Genomic DNA, 17,812 nt, shown 5'->3' on the forward strand with positions numbered 1-17,812 from the left:
AACTACTAAAGAATTTGACACCTTAAAACCCATCCAAAAAAAAAAAATGATAGCTAATCACCAATCCCTCAAACCTACTGAATGCAATAACCTTGCTTTTATTCACATTTACTCTGCTTTCTTCTTTCACACACTTTAGGAAGCTCGGTCACCAACTTCAGCAGTTTCTCACCCGAATCAGCAACCAGCCCTGTATCATCAGCAAACGACAACGACTGTCAAGCCCTCTCATCACAACAACTGCATATTGCCTCTCTCAAAACTCTTCCATTCTCCTCCCTAACAACCCCATCCATAAACAAATTAAACAACCATGGAGACATCACACACCCCTGCCGCAAACCTACATTCACTGGGAACCAATCACTTTCCTCTCTTCCTACTATTACACATGCCTTATATCCTTGATGAAAACTTTTCATTGCTTCTAACAACTTGCCTCCCACACCATATATTCTTAATACCTTCTACAGAGTATCTCTATCAACTCTTATCATATGCCTTCTCCAGATCCATAAATGCTACATACAAATCCATTTGCTTTTCTAAGTATTTCTCATATACATTCTTCAAAGCAAACACCTGATCCACACATCCTCTACCACTTCTGAAATCTGATGCTCCGTACATTCCTTTACCCTCTCAATCAATACCCTCCCATATAATTTCCCAGGAATACTCGACAAACTTATACCTCTGTAACTTGAACACTTGCCTTTACCGCCTTTGTATAATGGCACTATGCATGCATTCTCCCAATCCGCAGGGTTTTCACCATACATACAATGAATATCCTTACCAACCAGTCAACAACACAGTCACCCCCTTTTCAATAAATTCCACTGCAATACCATCCAATCCCGCCGAATTGCTGGCTTTCAACTCCTACAAAGCTTTAACTACCTCTTCTCTATTCACCAAACCATTCTCCCTGACCCTCTCACTTCGCACACCATCTTGCAAAGCACCCTTTATCTGCCACTCTATCATCAAACACATCCAGCAAACCTTCAAAACTCACTCTTATCTCCTCACTTCCACTACTTCTTGTTACCTCCCCATTTAGCCCCCTTCACTGATGTTCCCATTTGTTCTCTTGTACACTTTATGTACCTCCTTCCAAAGCATCTTTTTATCCGCCAACAATGCCCATTCTTCACTAAGTTTTCAGTTTGAAAAAGTGTGCATGATACTGATCGCTGTTCTGCCATGAAGTGTAAATTAGCAAAGTAGTCTCTGCAACACAAACCTAGAGGTGCATCTCCTGGGTTTAAGTGATTTGAGTGTGCTGCTGCATCCAAATTATATCCAAGAAAAATGTCGAGGTTGCCTTCATCTCGAAGGTGTAAATTCACTTCTTTGCATATATTATGGAGAACAACACACGCCATGATTATATGATAGATTTGTTCTGTCTTGACCCCGAGTCACTTCTCCATGCAAAACGTGCCACCTTCGTTTCAGCTGTCCAATCCCCCTTTCCACAGTACATCTAGTTTTCTTCTTGTGTCCTGTAATACATGAATCTTATTAAGTACAAATCTGAGTTTGGACGTTAGTCCCAGGCTAATCATCTAGCTTGTTTTCTCATAATCTAGAAATCTTTTGCACACTGGGTTAGGTCAATTTTGGATTGTGGAAACACTTAAAAGACATGAAACCTGTTTCTTCTACAGCCTATATAGATATGTAAATAATATTGACATTTTGTCACAAGTAAACATGCAAGAAAGCGTTTAACGTTACCCATTACAAGCTGTCTGAGAACCATCTTCAGGTCTTAGGTAAAGCATCAAAAGCCAACACTTGCAATAGTAATTACTATCACCAATAAGATCTACAGCACCCACACCACCAGGGAAGACCCTAATCTGCATAAATTATGTTTCGTCTACCATCTGTCTGTGCAATAACCCTACTTACAGTAGATTGTGTTGGTCCACAACGTGATCTTTTCCAGTTGCAATATAACGTAAGGTCATCATCATCACTCAGTTCCGGCGTGATACAGAGCCATGTTCCTTGCTGTAGTACTTTCTTATTCCCGCTACATCTCTGATCTATTTCTCAATCTGTGACCACCTGTCTTCCCGCACAGTCAAGCTGGTATCTTCTGACATCCATCCCCTCGTACACACCCCCAGAACAACGGGGCCTAAAAGTTTTCAGCTGAACAAGTGTTCCTTGTCGTCCCAGCCATGTTTGCCTCACTAAGCAAATTCTTAACTGCTTTTGAGGCTTCTCCATCCCTGAGGCATCAACCAGGAATCTGGAAAAAAAAGTAAAAACTTTGATATGTATTATGCAAAATACAAACATGTTTATTATACTTAATCGCCATCTCCTGCGTTAGCAAGGTAGCGTAAGGAAACAGACGAGAAGTCCAACCCACCCACATACACATAAATGCACCACATATACATACATATACATTTCAATGTATATATCTGTATAAGAGTGGATGAGCCTTTCTTCGTCTGTTTCCTGGCACTTCCTCGCTGACGAGGTAAACAGCGATTATAATAATATGAGTGTATATGTAATATAGGTAATGTATACATGTATGTATTCATACTTAAAATAATAAAGTATACGATATAAACAAAGATCGACAATTATTCAACCCTTTGAATCTCCATTGTTTTAGTAACTTGGACTAGTGAGCAAGGTTGCAAACATGTCCTTTTCACCATCTTCCTATGTCACTGATGTAATGTAATGCAATAAATATTTGTTTACGGAAGTGTATGTTTCATTTATAGAAATAAGACTCCCTGATAAAAGCCATTATCTTGTCTATCTGACTAAAATCAACTATCAAAAATCAGAATATGAACTAAAAAAAAAACGCTTAAAACTGATTATCTAAAAGATCTAAGATCCACACTTAAATAACTTTAAAAGAGCCATTAAATTTAATGATCTGTAACGAAAAATATAAACAAAAAAGCATTTTGTTTTGGTCATTTTATAAGTAGTTTACAAAAGCCTATATAAGGTGAGTGGACAGACAGTTACAACCATCCAACCCCTCTGGTGTCTGACCCCAGACTGAGGCTGACCCAGTTCTAAGGGCCTAGGTCAGCAGCTAGATCATGGCACTAAATCAAGGGTCGGCACATAAGGCCCTGAAGTGTACAACCTAAGTTCAACACACTTCACAATACAATTATCAATAAACTCACAAATAACACCAGAGCTACTAAATACATTAATTATCTAAAAGAAAAAAAAATGCCAACCACCACAAATAACTGAGTTAATGATTGAAAGTTAAGTTTTCTTTTAGTGATCTTATGATTCGTTTTCCTTCTTGGCAAGAAAAAGTGTCTAAGTAAATCATTTTCAAAGCCACTATCTATCTATCTATCTATCTATCTATCTATGACGCCCTATGACTCCCTTCTGCAACCACCTCCCCCAAAATAAAGATATGTCCACGGAAATAGTCTCCATAACTAGTATACATCAGTGCCACTTTTTAACTTTTAGTGGCTCACCCTTATTTCTGGTCATCATTTCTCATAAGGAACTTTCTTAAGGGAGTTTGGACTGATGTACTAACTGCGTTTTGGCTGTGTTTCGAAGCCTCATTGAGTCAGTTGAATCGGAACAGCTTCGTTCAGGCGAGTCCCGTATTTTCCACTGCTGTACTACAAAAGACGTCTTAAAAATAACTATAAAAGCTTCAGAATTGTACTATTGAGTTACCTTCCTCTTTAAAACGTAATTTCTGGTATAAAAATCCAAGTTCTGTACGTTATTTCATACTTTATGAGACAGGTTCGAACTTCACTGCTTCACACAAGTAAGAAGAGAAAGTATGAAACACTGCCATCTATGTTTTGGATATGGTACTAAAACTGCCACCTATGTTTTGGATATGGTACTATCACAACACTTCATTAAATCGTCATCTTGATATCATTTACAGTTATATAACCATCAAAGACATTGAAAACCATCTTAATTCCACGCCTGGCATCTAATTAAGGACTCTCAACACCATCAGGAGGTTAGAAAACAGATAATTCCTGTATTTCCTCGTGATGTTGAGTTACCAGCTAGCAATTTGACGCCGTGGCCAGGTCGTGCCAGAGTTTCCAGGGACGGTATAAATTCCATGAGCCAAGATGGCCATTTGCTGGTAGGAGCCGCTGACGGGGAGGACCTACGCGTGACACACCCTCCATCAAACCCTTATTTTAAGGTTAGTATATGCAAATTGTTCGAGAAATTTGTTGACCAGATGTAATGTTATGCATAAGGGTCAAAGTGGAGTGTCATAAAGTGTTATTTTTACGGTAATTAGCAGAGATATGGCTGGCTTGACCTACGGTCCTTCTGTTAACCCATGCGGGAAGTGGCACACACACACACGTGTATATATATATATATATATATATATATATATATATATATATATATATATATATATATATATATATATATATATATATATATATATATGCATCTGATCCCGGTTATGAGTTCATTTAAATCAAGTTTGAGGACATTGGAGAGGCTCTGGTGTGTATGTGTGAACCATCGTAATGATCGTTTGGTAGTTTCGTTGTGTTGTTCTGCTGCTAAAACGAAGCGCCAAGTTTATTTTCCACTTGATATTCACACTACACCTCATGTTCGGCCATGGCTCAAGACAGTTGTTATCCTAACGAGGATAAAATGGGTCATTTCGACCAACTAAAGCTAAGATAAGGCTTGATGGCCGGACGCCATCTTGTTTCCGACAAGGGCCCAAATGTCATTATTTACGTTATTACTATTACAAAATAACACACCCAATCCTTTCCTATCTTCATCTTGCCGTCGATAATGACCTAATGACCAGAATTACCAGCAAAATGCAATGATATAGTGTGCGGTGATGAGGGAATAAAGCCAGTGGCTGTTAGCAATAATTGTACTTACGTTAACACAGCCATGACGGTTAATGAAGAACAAGTTAATATCTAAGGTTAATGTGTTTAATTACCATGTCATTTTAACGTTAAAATCTAAGGTTAATGCCAAAATAGTAATTTTACCGTCTTACAATAAATAATGGATTCTTATGATGTCGTCTAAGGTCAATTTCGCGTTAAAGATTTAATGTAAATCCTGTGATTATTAGTTTTTCACACTGGGGGGTTGAGTGTTGCAGTAGTGTTGCCTTAGTTTGTATATATTGCTACACACAACACAAATGTCAACACATGATCATCATCTCGGGTTCCAGGATGATGAGGCGGGCCCACACCAAGGAGTCGACCCCAAGCTGGATCCCAACCTGATCCCTCACACCACTTAACATCCTCGTATATACTCGAGATTATTGACATGACAACACACATCACTTACGTCAATCTGGTTCACGAAGAATTGACACCTCTTTGTTTCCCCGCAGGTCACTGTGACTCCTTGAACCGCCGGCTTGTGGGCTCGAGCACGACTTCTACTACGGAGGAGGAGGTCCACGTCCACGTCTTGACAGCTTCTCCTCCAGCTCACTAGTGATCAGATCGAGAACCTGTTGACTCGTATAAATAATGTAAGTATAAGAAACAGCATCCGATCCCATGTAACAACATTGGATCTCTTTACTTTGGCTCGGATCCCATTTAATCCGATAGGCTGGTACGTCTTTTGATGTGTGGCGTAGAATGCACCAGGAATGAATAAGGGCAGCATGAATAATGTACATGTGTATATATGTATATGTCTGTGTATGTATATATATGTATACGTTAAACTGTATAGGTATGTATATGTGCATGTGTGGACGTGTATGGCTATACATGTGTATGTGGGTGGGTTGGGCCATTCTTTCATCTGTTTCCTTGAGCTACCTCGCTAATGCGGGAGACAGTGACAAAGTATAATAATATAATAATAATATGTAGAGGCATTTGGATGAGTTTTGCAGGGAAATAGTGCAAATGACTGGGAGAAGAATAAAAGAAAGAGGCAGGAGGTCAAGAAAAAGGTGCAAGAAATGAAAAAGAGGGCAAATGAGAAATGGGGTGAGAGAGTATCATTAAATTTTAGGAAGAATAAAAAGATGTTTTGGAAGGAGGTAAATAAAGTGCGTAAGATGAGAGAACAAATGGGAACATCGTTGAGAGGTAATAACAAGTATTGGTGATGTGAGAAGGAGATGGAGTGAGTATTTCGAAGGTTTGTTGAATGTGTTTGATGATAAGAGTGGCAGATATAGGGTGTTTTGGATGAGGTGGTGTGTGAAGTGAGAGGGTTAGGGAGAATGATTTGGTAAACAGAGTAGAGGTAGTAAAAGCTTTGTGGAAGATGAAAGCCAGCAAGACTGCGGGTTTGGATGGTATTGCAGTGGAATTTATTAAAAAAGGAGGTGAATTTGTTGTTGACTGGTTGGTAAATATATTTAAAGTATGTATGACTCATGGTGAGGTGCCTGAGGATTGGCAGAATGCATGCATAGTGCCATTGTACAAAGGCAAAGGGGATAAAGGTGAGTGCTAAAATTACAGAGTATAAGTTTGTTGAGTATTCCTGGGAAATTATATGGGAGGGTATTGATTGAGAGGGTGAAGGCATGTACAGAGCATCAGATTGGGGAAGAGCAGCATGGTTTCAGAAGTGGTAGAGGATGTGTGGATCAGATGTTTGCTTTGAAGAATGTACGTGAGAAATACTTAGAAAAGCAAATGGATTATTTGGAACAAGTATGCCTTTATACTAGTTAAATTGTACAATCAAACTGTAAATTACTTTTAATTCTAAGGTGTCAATATGACAAACAAGAAAAATCCTGAAGAAAGCCTTTGCAACTAGTCTCGTATTGCTTTCCTTGTATGGGAATCGGTGGAGCCATCAGTGACACTATACCAGTCTCTTGCCATAATGAATGACCACTTAACCCTACTGAGAGGAGAGCAGAGGTTGAATTCAATTTGATATCAACTGCACCCAGGGTAAAAACAATTTATGCTGTGATTGTACATTGTTTCTTTACTAAAGGTAAGCAAAAACTTGCGTGGATATGGTATTGTCTCGTACTTAAAAAGTCTGTAAACTTGTCATGATGACAGTTACCTGTAGTTTACCTAATAATCTGCAAATAGTTTGTGTGGGAAAACAAGGGTACATGAAGTTGCAATCATGGTGCAAATATAGTATCTTGTGTAGGACTTTGCTCCTGATTAGAAAACCTTCCCTTGAGACATGTAGGAATTGCTTAGCCTTTGAGGCCTTTAAAAGCTCTCAGCTGGGCAGAGATTAAGTTCATAAAAAAAAAGCTTGTTACAAAAAATACTTTAGTTTTGTTCAAGAATGTTGGTTCCATTTATAAAATTTAGTTGTGGATATTTACAAAACACATTGTTGCCCACTTAGAACCCTGTTGACAGTATTGTATTAGTTACGGAAGAATTTTGCCTTATTTTTTCCTATGACTTTTATATTAAAAAAGATGGCCAAATTCATCATCCATCCTTAATGACCAGAGGTTTTTTTGCATTTTACAAAATGATGTAAGGGAATCTGTATGTGCGCGAAAGTTGAAAACCATTGCAATATGTGAATACTTAAAAATTCCAATTTTCAGGTATACCGATACAATAAAGTGACGAAGAATTTTGAAATGTTCCAACATTTGACTGCTTATGGAGTGGTTGACCAGGCAGTGCTTCAATGTGGATAACAGCCTTTATTTCCTCCTTGTTTCCAGTGCTGAAGCCAAGTTGTATGTATATGACTATCACCATCATGAGGTAAGTTGAATGTTCTGGAAAAATAGAAAAATGTCAGTACCAGTAAATTTACCTTAGTCTCTCCTTTAATGAAACTAATTCCTAACTACATGCCCTGGTTCAATCCATTGACTGCATGTCGACCCTAGTATACCAAGTCATTCCACCAATGCCATCCTCCATCAAGCCACCTCACAACACATATTGTCCTCAAACATTTCATTTCCAACACATCCACCCTCCTCCGCACAACTCGACCTATAGCCCACGCCTCGCAAACATATAACATTGTTGGAACCACTTTTCCTTCAAACATACCCATTTTTCCTCTGAGATGCCATCCTCCAGCACTTCCTCACATTGCCCTCTCCCTCCCTCTCTCATTCCTTCACCAAGGTCTCCACCCTCCACCAATGCCACCCTCCCTCCCTCCTTCACCAAGGTGACCACCCTCCACCAGTGCCACCCTCCCTCCCTCCTTCACCAAGGTGACCACCCTCCACCATCGCTTCACTCCACAAGAGATACGCCTCCAGATTTAGGGCCACACTGGGGTATTTTGACACCAGGATCTTATTGAAGTTTGATACACGTAAATCTCTGCCATCTTAGGACGGTAGGGTTCAGTGGGTGGAGACTGAACAATGTTGGTGATAGCATTGGAGACACAGTAGGGGTAATGGTGGTAGTGGTGAAGGTCACCAGGGGATTCTCTGATGGGGTTAATTCCAGAACAAAAGTGGAAACATGGTCGAGCATTAAACAGCAGATAAATGCAGCTTTCCCCTGCTTTTCAAGAACTGTGGAACAACAGGTTCAGAAGAGGTATCACAACATTATATCCTCAGGAAAGAATAAGATTGCTACTCATAAGAGGCTCTTCTGTAAAACAGATAAGTAACTTATAAAACTATACCCATTTTGTAAGAGGCTAACAGATAACATTTTCCAGGGTGGAGGACCAGTAGGTCGCTCTTCATGGAGCAAAAATGGAAATAAGACAAGTTTCATAGTCTCAATGTGAAATAGGTTAGGCATAAGCTAAGTTGTATGAAAAAGACTTGCATAGGCTAAGTTATTGCCATACAATGCTTGTGAATTTGTCTTAATTGCTGTATGTATTTTTACAGGTGGTGGTCCACTACATGATAAGCCTCTGCTTGATCCTGTCACATGCAGTAGCAGGTATTCTTGGTGCTGACAGCCCAAGCATCACAGGAATTTCAGCTACGATTCTGTGACTAATGATTCGTGTGAGGATACCACTAGTTTAGCAATTTGTATAATATTTTCTTTGTTCACCAGAAGTAACCATTTGTGGCGCTGAAATTTGTATGTACTTATAATTTCTTCCCATATGACTTGGCTTAAGTCAAGAGGGCTTTTTATAGTATTATAGAAAAGTATTAAAGTTTAGTAAATCAAATGAGGTTATAATTTAGTTCATATTACAGCCAAAGTTTTAAACTTACATTTTACAGATAACTTGATTCCTTTCTCTCCCACAGGCTGCGCACCGTGATGATACCTCCACCTCAGTCCTCGCATGAATCCCTGCCTTCAGGTTCAGTGCTGATGCATAGGCGTACGTCTACAGACTCAGGACAATCTATCAAAAAAAATATACCTAAAAATTAGAGAACTGCAAAACAAAAGTGCAATCTACTTGCAGTTAAAATTCCTAACCAATAATTCATCTATTATTTCTTTGAAACAACTTTATAACACATCTCAGATTCACTTATAATTTGCTGATACTCTTATCTCCAAATCATAGTGTGTGGACAAGTTAATGTATTTCTTTACTGGAAAAAAAATGTTTACAGAACTGAGTGTTTGATTTCCCAGGTAGAAATAATTTATAACAATCCACAGATTGTTGTGACAAAGGTATGATATGGTTATGAAACATCTTTGGAGTTTGTGATGTCTTTTGTCAAATAAGGAATGTATACCGTATAATGATTTATTATACTTAGTTGCTGTCTCCCGCGTTAGTGAGGTAGCGCAAGGAAAAAGACAAATGAATGGCCCAACCCACCCACACAGACATATAGAAATGCCCACACATACATACCTATACATTTCAACGTATACATACACAGACATATACATATATACACATGTACATATTCATACTTGCTGCCTTCATCCATTTTCGTCGCCACCCTGCCACACATGAAATAGCACCCCACAATCTCCCCATGCGGTAGCACCAGGAAAAGACAACAAAGGCCACATTTGTTCACACTTGGTCTCTAGCTGTCATGTGTAATGCACCAAAACCACAGCTCCCTTTTCACATCCAGGCCCCACAAAACTTTCCATGGTTTACCCCAGACATTTCACATGACCTGGTTCAATCCATTGACAGCACATCGACCCCAGTATACCACATCATTCCAATTCACTCTATTCCTTGCACGCCTTTCACCCTCCTGTATGATCACGCCCAAATCACTCAAAATCTTTTTCACTTCATCCTTCCACCTCCAATTTGGTCTCCCACTTCTTGTTCCCTCCACCAATGACACACATATCCTCTTTGCCAATTTTTCCTTCTGCAGTTTCTCACCCGAATAAGCAACCGCCCTGTATCATCAGCAAACGACAACTGACTTGCTTCCCAAGCCCTCTCATCCACAACAGACTGCATAATTGCCCCTCTCCAAAACTCTTCCATTCTCCTCCCTAACAACCCCATCCATAAACAAGTTAAACAACCATGGAGACATCACACACCCATGCCGCAAACCTACATTCACTGGGAACCAATCACTTTCCTCTCTTCCTACTATTACACATGCCTTATATCCTTGATGAAAACTTTTCACTGCTTCTAACAACTTGCCTCCCACACCATATATTCTTAATACCTTCTACAGAGTATCTCTATCAACTCTTATCATATGCCTTCTCCAGATCCATAAATGCTACATACAAATCCCTCTGCTTTTCTAAGTATTTCTCATATACATTCTTCAAAGCAAACACCTGATCCACACATCCTCTACCACTTCTGAAATCTGATGCTCCGTACATTCCTTTACCCTCTCAATCAATACCCTCCCATATAATTTCCCAGGAATACTCGACAAACTTATACCTCTGTAACTTGAACACTTGCCTTTACCGCCTTTGTATAATGGCACTATGCATGCATTCTCCCAATCCGCAGGGTTTTCACCATACATACAATGAATATCCTTACCAACCAGTCAACAACACAGTCACCCCCTTTTCAATAAATTCCACTGCAATACCATCCAATCCCGCCGAATTGCTGGCTTTCAACTCCTACAAAGCTTTAACTACCTCTTCTCTATTCACCAAACCATTCTCCCTGACCCTCTCACTTCGCACACCATCTTGCAAAGCACCCTTTATCTGCCACTCTATCATCAAACACATCCAGCAAACCTTCAAAACTCACTCTTATCTCCTCACTTCCACTACTTCTTGTTACCTCCCCATTTAGCCCCCTTCACTGATGTTCCCATTTGTTCTCTTGTACACTTTATGTACCTCCTTCCAAAGCATCTTTTTATCCGCCAACAATGCCCATTCTTCACTAAGTTTTCAGTTTGAAAAAGTGTGCATGATACTGGATCGCTGTTCTGCCATGAAGTGTAAATTAGCAAAGTAGTCTCTGCAACACAAACCTAGAGGTGCATCTCCTGGGTTTAAGTGATTTGAGTGTGCTGCTGCATCCAAATTATATCCAAGAAAAATGTCGAGTTTGCCTTCATCTCAAAGGTGTAAATTCACTTCTTTGCATATATTATGGAGAACAACACACGCCATGATTATATGATAGATTTGTTCTGTCTTGACCCCGAGTCACTTCTCCATGCAAAACGTGCCACCTTCGTTTCAGCTGTCCAATCCCCCTTTCCACAGTACATCTAGTTTTCTTCTTGTGTCCTGTAATACATGAATCTTATTAAGTACAAATCTGAGTTTGGACGTTAGTCCCAGGCTCATCATCTAGCTTGTTTTCTCATAATCTAGAAATCTTTTGCACACTGGGTTAGGTCAATTTTGGATTGTGGAAACACTTAAAAGACATGAAACCTGTTTCTTCTACAGCCTATGTAGATATGTAAATATTATTGACATTTTGTCACAAGTAAACATGCAAGAAAGCGTTTAACGTTACCCATTACAAGCTGTCTGAGAACCATCTTCAGGTCTTAGGTAAAGCATCAAAAGCCAACACTTGGAATAGTAATTACTATCACCAATAAGATCTACAGCACCCACACCACCAGGGAAGACCCTAATCTGCATAAATTCTGTTTTGTCTACCATCTGTCTGTGCAATAACCCTACTTACAGTAGATTGTGTTGGTCCACAACGTGATCTTTTCCAGTTGCAATATAACGTAAGGTCATCATCATCACTTAGTTCCGGCGTGATACAGAGCCATGTTCCTTGCTGTAGTACTTTCTATTTCCCGCTACATCTCTGATCTATTTCTCAATCTGTGACCACCTGTCTTCCCGCACAGTCAAGCTGGTATCTTCTGACATCCATCCCCTCGTACACACCCCCAGAACAACGGGGCCTAAAAGTTTTCAGCTGAACAAGTGTTCCTTGTCGTCCCAGCCATGTTTGCCTCACTAAGCAAATTCTTAACTGCTTTTGAGGCTTCTCCATCCCTGAGGCATCAACCAGGAATCTGAAAAAAAAGTAAAAACTTTGATATGTATTATGCAAAATACAAACATGTTTATTATACTTAATCGCCATCTCCTGCGTTAGCAAGGTAGCGTAAGGAAACAGACGAGAAGTCCAACCCACCCACATACACATAAATGCACCACATATACATACATATACATTTCAATGTATATATCTGTATAAGAGTGGATGAGCCTTTCTTCGTCTGTTTCCTGGCACTTCCTCGCTGATGAGGTAAACAGCGATTATAATAATATGAGTGTATATGTAATATAGGTAATGTATACATGTATGTATTCATACTTAAAATAATAAAGTATACGATATAAACAAAGATCGACAATTATTCAAACCTTTGTATCTCCACTGTTTTAGTAACTTGGACTAGTGAGCAAGGTTGCAAACATGTCCTTTTCACCATCTTCCTATGTCACTGATGTAATGTAATGCAATAAATATTTGTTTACGGAAGTGTATGTTTCATTTATAGAAATAAGACTCCCTGATAAAAGCCATTATCTTGTCTATCTGACTAAAATGAATTATCAAAAATCAGAATAAAAAACTAGAAAAAAAATGCTTAAAACTGATTATCTAAAAGATCTAAGATCCACACTTAAATAACTTTAAAAGAGCCATTAAATTTAATGATCTGTAACGAAAAATATAAACAAAAAAGCATTTTGTTTTGGTCATTTTATAAGTAGTTTACAAAAGCCTATATAAGGTGAGTGGACAGACAGTTACAACCATCCAACCCCTCTGGTGTCTGACCCCAGACTGAGGCTGACCCAGTTCTAAGGGCCTAGGTCAGCAGCTAGATCATGGCACTAAATCAAGGGTCGGCACATAAGGCCCTGAAGTGTACAACCTAAGTTCAACACACTTCACAATACAATTATCAATAAACTCACAAATAACACCAGAGCTACTAAATACATTAATTATCTAAAAGAAAAAAAAAATGCCAACCACCACAAATAACTGAGTTAATGATTGAAAGTTAAGTTTTCTTTTAGTGATCTTATGATTCGTTTTCCTTCTTGGCAAGAAAAAGTGTCTAAGTAAATCATTTTCAAAGCCACTATCTATCTATCTATCTGTCTATCTATCTATGACGCCCTATGACTCCCTTCTGCAACCACCTCCCCCAAAATAAAGATATGTCCACGGAAATAGTCTCCATAACTAGTATACATCAGTGCCACTTTTTAACTTTTAGTGGCTCACCCTTATTTCTGGTCATCATTTCTCATAAGGAACTTTCTTAAGGGAGTTTGGACTGATGTACTAACTGCGTTTTGGCTGTGTTTCGAAGCCTCATTGAGTCAGTTGAATCGGAACAGCTTCGTTCAGGCGAGTCCCGTATTTTCCACTGCTGTACTACAAAAGACGTCTTAAAAATAACTATAAAAGCTTCAGAATTGTACTATTGAGTTACCTTCCTCTTTAAAACGTAATTTCTGGTATAAAAATCCAAGTTCTGTACGTTATTTCATACTTTATGAGACAGGTTCGAACTTCACTGCTTCACACAAGTAAGAAGAGAAAGTATGAAACACTGCCATCTATGTTTTGGATATGGTACTAAAACTGCCACCTATGTTTTGGATATGGTACTATCACAACACTTCATTAAATCGTCATCTTGATATCATTTACAGTTATATAACCATCAAAGACATTGAAAACCATCTTAATTCCACGCCTGGCATCTAATTAAGGACTCTCAACACCATCAGGAGGTTAGAAAACAGATAATTCCTGTATTTCCTCGTGATGTTGAGTTACCAGCTAGCAATTTGACGCCGTGGCCAGGTCGTGCCAGAGTTTCCAGGGACGGTATAAATTCCATGAGCCAAGATGGCCATTTGCTGGTAGGAGCCGCTGACGGGGAGGACCTACGCGTGACACACCGTCCATCAAACCCTTATTTTAAGGTTAGTATATGCAAATTGTTCGAGAAATTTGTTGACCAGATGTAATGTTATGCATAAGGGTCAAAGTGGAGTGTCATAAAGTGTTATTTTTACGGTAATTAGCAGAGATATGGCTGGCTTGACCTACGGTCCTTCTGTTAACCCATGCGGGAAGTGGCACACACACACACGTGTATATATATATATATATATATATATATATATATATATATATATATATATATATATATATATATATATATATATATATGCATGCATCTGATCCCGGTTATGAGTTCATTTAAATCAAGTTTGAGGACATTGGAGAGGCTCTGGTGTGTATGTGTGAACCATCGTAATGATCGTTTGGTAGTTTCGTTGTGTTGTTCTGCTGCTAAAACGAAGCGCCAAGTTTATTTTCCACTTGATATTCACACTACACCTCATGTTCGGCCATGGCTCAAGACAGATGTTATCCTAACGAGGATAAAATGGGTCATTTCGACCAACTAAAGCTAAGATAAGGCTTGATGGCCGGACGCCATCTTGTTTCCGACAAGGGCCCAAATGTCATTATTTACGTTATTACTATTACAAAATAACACACCCAATCCTTTCCTATCTTCATCTTGCCGTCGATAATGACCTAATGACCAGAATTACCAGCAAAATGCAATGATATAGTGTGCGGTGATGATGAGGGAATAAAGCCAGTAGAGCAATAATTGTACTTACGTTAACACAGCCATGACGGTTAATGAAGAACAAGTTAATATCTAAGGTTAATGTGTTTAATTACCATGTCATTTTAACGTTAAAATCTAAGGTTAATGCCAAAATAGTAATTTTACCGTCTTACAATAAATAATGGATTCTTATGATGTCGTCTAAGGTCAATTTCGCGTTAAAGATTTAATGTAAATCCTGTGATTATTAGTTTTTCACACTGGGGTCAAGGTTGAGTGTTGCCTTAGTTTGTATATATTGCTACACACAACACAAATGTCAACACATGATCATCATCTCGGGTTCCAGGATGATGATGAGGCGGGCCAGCCACACCAAGGAGTCGACCCCAAGCTGGATCCCAACCTGATCCCTCACACCACTTAACATCCTCGTATATACTCGAGATTATTGACATGACAACACACATCACTTACGTCAATCTGGTTCACGAAGAATTGACACCTCTTTGTTTCCCCGCAGGTCACTGTGACTCCTTGAACCGCCGGCTTCTGGGCTCGAGCACGACTTACACGGAGGAGCACGTCTTGACAGCTTCTCCTCCAGCTCACTAGTGATCAGATCCTGAACCTGTTGACTCGTATAAATAATGTAAGTATAAGAAACAGCATCCGATCCCATGTAACAACATTGGATATCTTTCCTTTGGCTCTTATCCCATTGAATCCGATGCGCTCGTACGTCTTTTGATGGGTGACGTAGAATGCACCATGTATTTTGTTATAATGAGTTCTATTTAACTTTTATCATTGGATTTTATTATTAAATACCTCAAAATGTGTTAATAATAAATTGTTTTTAACAATTTTTTTATATAGTTGGTACACAGCCAACATGGTGCATTTGACCATAGCCTATTGTGATTGATGTCAACACAATAATAAGTTACATATGAAAACCATACAGAGATGACCCTTATGGTGTGATCGGCCCTTACTCTTAGCCTCCATCTATCACATACTCTTCTAAACTCAGTCACAAAATTCTGTACTCGCTCAAATATATCAATGCTGTATCATAACAAACAATAACTGACTGACTTTTCATGTCCCTCTCATCCCCTACAGACTTCATATTCGCCCTTCTCTCTTAGATTCTCACATATTCTTGTCACACCAACTCATATATAAACACCCATGGGGACATCACATCCTTCCCCCTGCATAGCAATACAGTAATTCCTGACCATCTTTCCTAATCACATATGTACACTTGTGTATATCCCTCTTTCTAAACTAGACATTCCCAATAACCAGTCCTTTTTCAGCACACAACTGCACAAGCTGTACACCATTTCCACTGATAAAACATTTCCAGCAATTTGTCGTAGTCAAGTGGATGATTACACCAGTGTTGGCCTTCCACCTGAGCAGCTTCCTGTGCCTCTGGTGACCTGGACTTTCCACCCAACCTCTGGGATCCTGAACTCTGAGCTAGGTCAGTGACGTGGCCACCTTGGTTGTGTCCTGGACCCCTGAGTTGCTATATTCTTGGTCTTGGACCCCCTAGTCTTACCTGATGTATCAGATTAATTTCCTGATGAAGTGCCTGACAACCCTGGTATACACCAACTCTGTATCTAATTTTACAGTAAAATTTCATTCAGTAACATAAAAAAATAAATTTTTACAATTATCATTGTAAAATTTTTTGATGATACTGAATGAAATTTTACTGTAGAATTAGACAGTGTTGGTGTATACCAGGGTTGTCAGGCACTTCATCAGGAAATTAATCTGATACATCAGGTAAGACTAGGGGTCCAAGACCAAGAATATAGCAACTCAGGGGTCCAGGACACAACCAAGGTGGCCACGTCACTGACCTAGCTCAGAGTCCAGGATCCCAGAGGTTGGGTGGAAAGTCTAGGTCACCTGGAATCCAGGTCACCAGAGGTCCAGGAGGCTGTTCTGGTGTCCATAGGTACAAGGAGCTGCTCGAGTGGAAGGCCACCACTATTCAATATTAGCGCGCGCTTCTTATAGAGGCTTACGACCAATATCACCTTGCTTGGTACATTCTCGAAAAAAGGTCACTTACATTCTTGTGGATATCAACAAAGAAGCTGCTTGTTAATAAAAAAAAAATATGCTATGATACACTGTAATAAGCATAAATACTGTTCCTTCTCATTTTAAAGAATTACTATAGTACTGTATATTTGTACATCAATTTAGAAAATATTCTTTTATCACAAAAATACAATAGCCCTATAATATAAACTAATCTTTTATGGTACAAATATATATGTATTGTTATGTGGTGTGTGAAGTGAGAGGGTCAGGGTGAATAGTTTAGTTAAGAGAGGTGGTGAAAGCCTTGCGGAAGATGAAAACCAGCAAAGTGGCAGGTTTGGAGGGTAATGCAGTTGAATTGATTAAGAAATGGGGTGACTGTGTTGTTGATTGGTACTGTATGAGTGAATCATGGTAAAGTGGCTGAGGGTTGGCAGAATGCATGTACATTGCCATTGTACAAAGGCAAAGGGGATAAAGGTGAGTGTTCAAACTACAGAAAATTGTATGGGAGGGCATTGATTGAGAGGGTGAAGACATGTACATAGCATCAGACTGGGGCTGAGCTGTAAGATTTCAGAAGTGGCAGCAGATGTGTGGATCAGGTGTTTGCTTTGAAGAACATGTGTCAGAAATACTTAGAAAAACAGATGGATCTGTATGTAGCATTTATGGATCTAGAGAAGGCATATGATAGGATTAATAGAGATGCTCTGTGGA

The 17,812-nt window shown here is 39.2% G+C and overlaps 1 protein-coding gene and 1 long non-coding RNA gene across 33 annotated transcripts in view; one reads left to right on the forward strand and one right to left on the reverse strand.

Moving 5' to 3' along the window:
- LOC139762987 (uncharacterized) overlaps positions 1-17,812 on the forward strand; it is a 492,364-nt gene that overhangs the window by 164,140 nt on the left and 310,412 nt on the right. For 6 of the 25 annotated variants that reach the window (XR_011715964.1, XM_071688536.1, XM_071688535.1 and 3 more), the window contains 2 exons: positions 8,858-8,980; positions 9,236-9,555. The exons of the other annotated variants lie outside the window; for them this stretch is intronic. The gene's annotated coding sequence lies outside the window, so the exon portion shown is untranslated. Of the gene's footprint in view, positions 1-8,857; positions 8,981-9,235; positions 9,556-17,812 lie in introns of those variants that run through there. 25 annotated transcript variants of the gene reach the window in all.
- LOC139762991 (uncharacterized) overlaps positions 1-17,812 on the reverse strand; it is a 97,134-nt gene that overhangs the window by 28,910 nt on the left and 50,412 nt on the right. For 6 of the 8 annotated variants that reach the window (XR_011715983.1, XR_011715976.1, XR_011715977.1 and 3 more), the window contains exons 3-9: positions 15,494-15,647; positions 12,064-12,409; positions 11,390-11,651; positions 9,200-9,336; positions 5,362-7,762; positions 1,924-2,269; positions 1,250-1,511 (exon numbers count right to left, since the gene is read on the reverse strand). This is a non-coding gene — a long non-coding RNA (uncharacterized lncRNA). Of the gene's footprint in view, positions 1-1,249; positions 1,512-1,923; positions 2,270-5,361; positions 7,763-9,199; positions 9,337-11,389; positions 11,652-12,063; positions 12,410-15,493; positions 15,655-17,812 lie in introns of all 8 variants that reach the window. The other 2 variants (XR_011715981.1, XR_011715978.1) reach the window with 2 other exon arrangements.

Source organism: Panulirus ornatus, chromosome 45, assembly GCF_036320965.1.
Source record: "Panulirus ornatus isolate Po-2019 chromosome 45, ASM3632096v1, whole genome shotgun sequence".
NCBI classification, from domain to species: domain Eukaryota; kingdom Metazoa; phylum Arthropoda; class Malacostraca; order Decapoda; family Palinuridae; genus Panulirus; species Panulirus ornatus.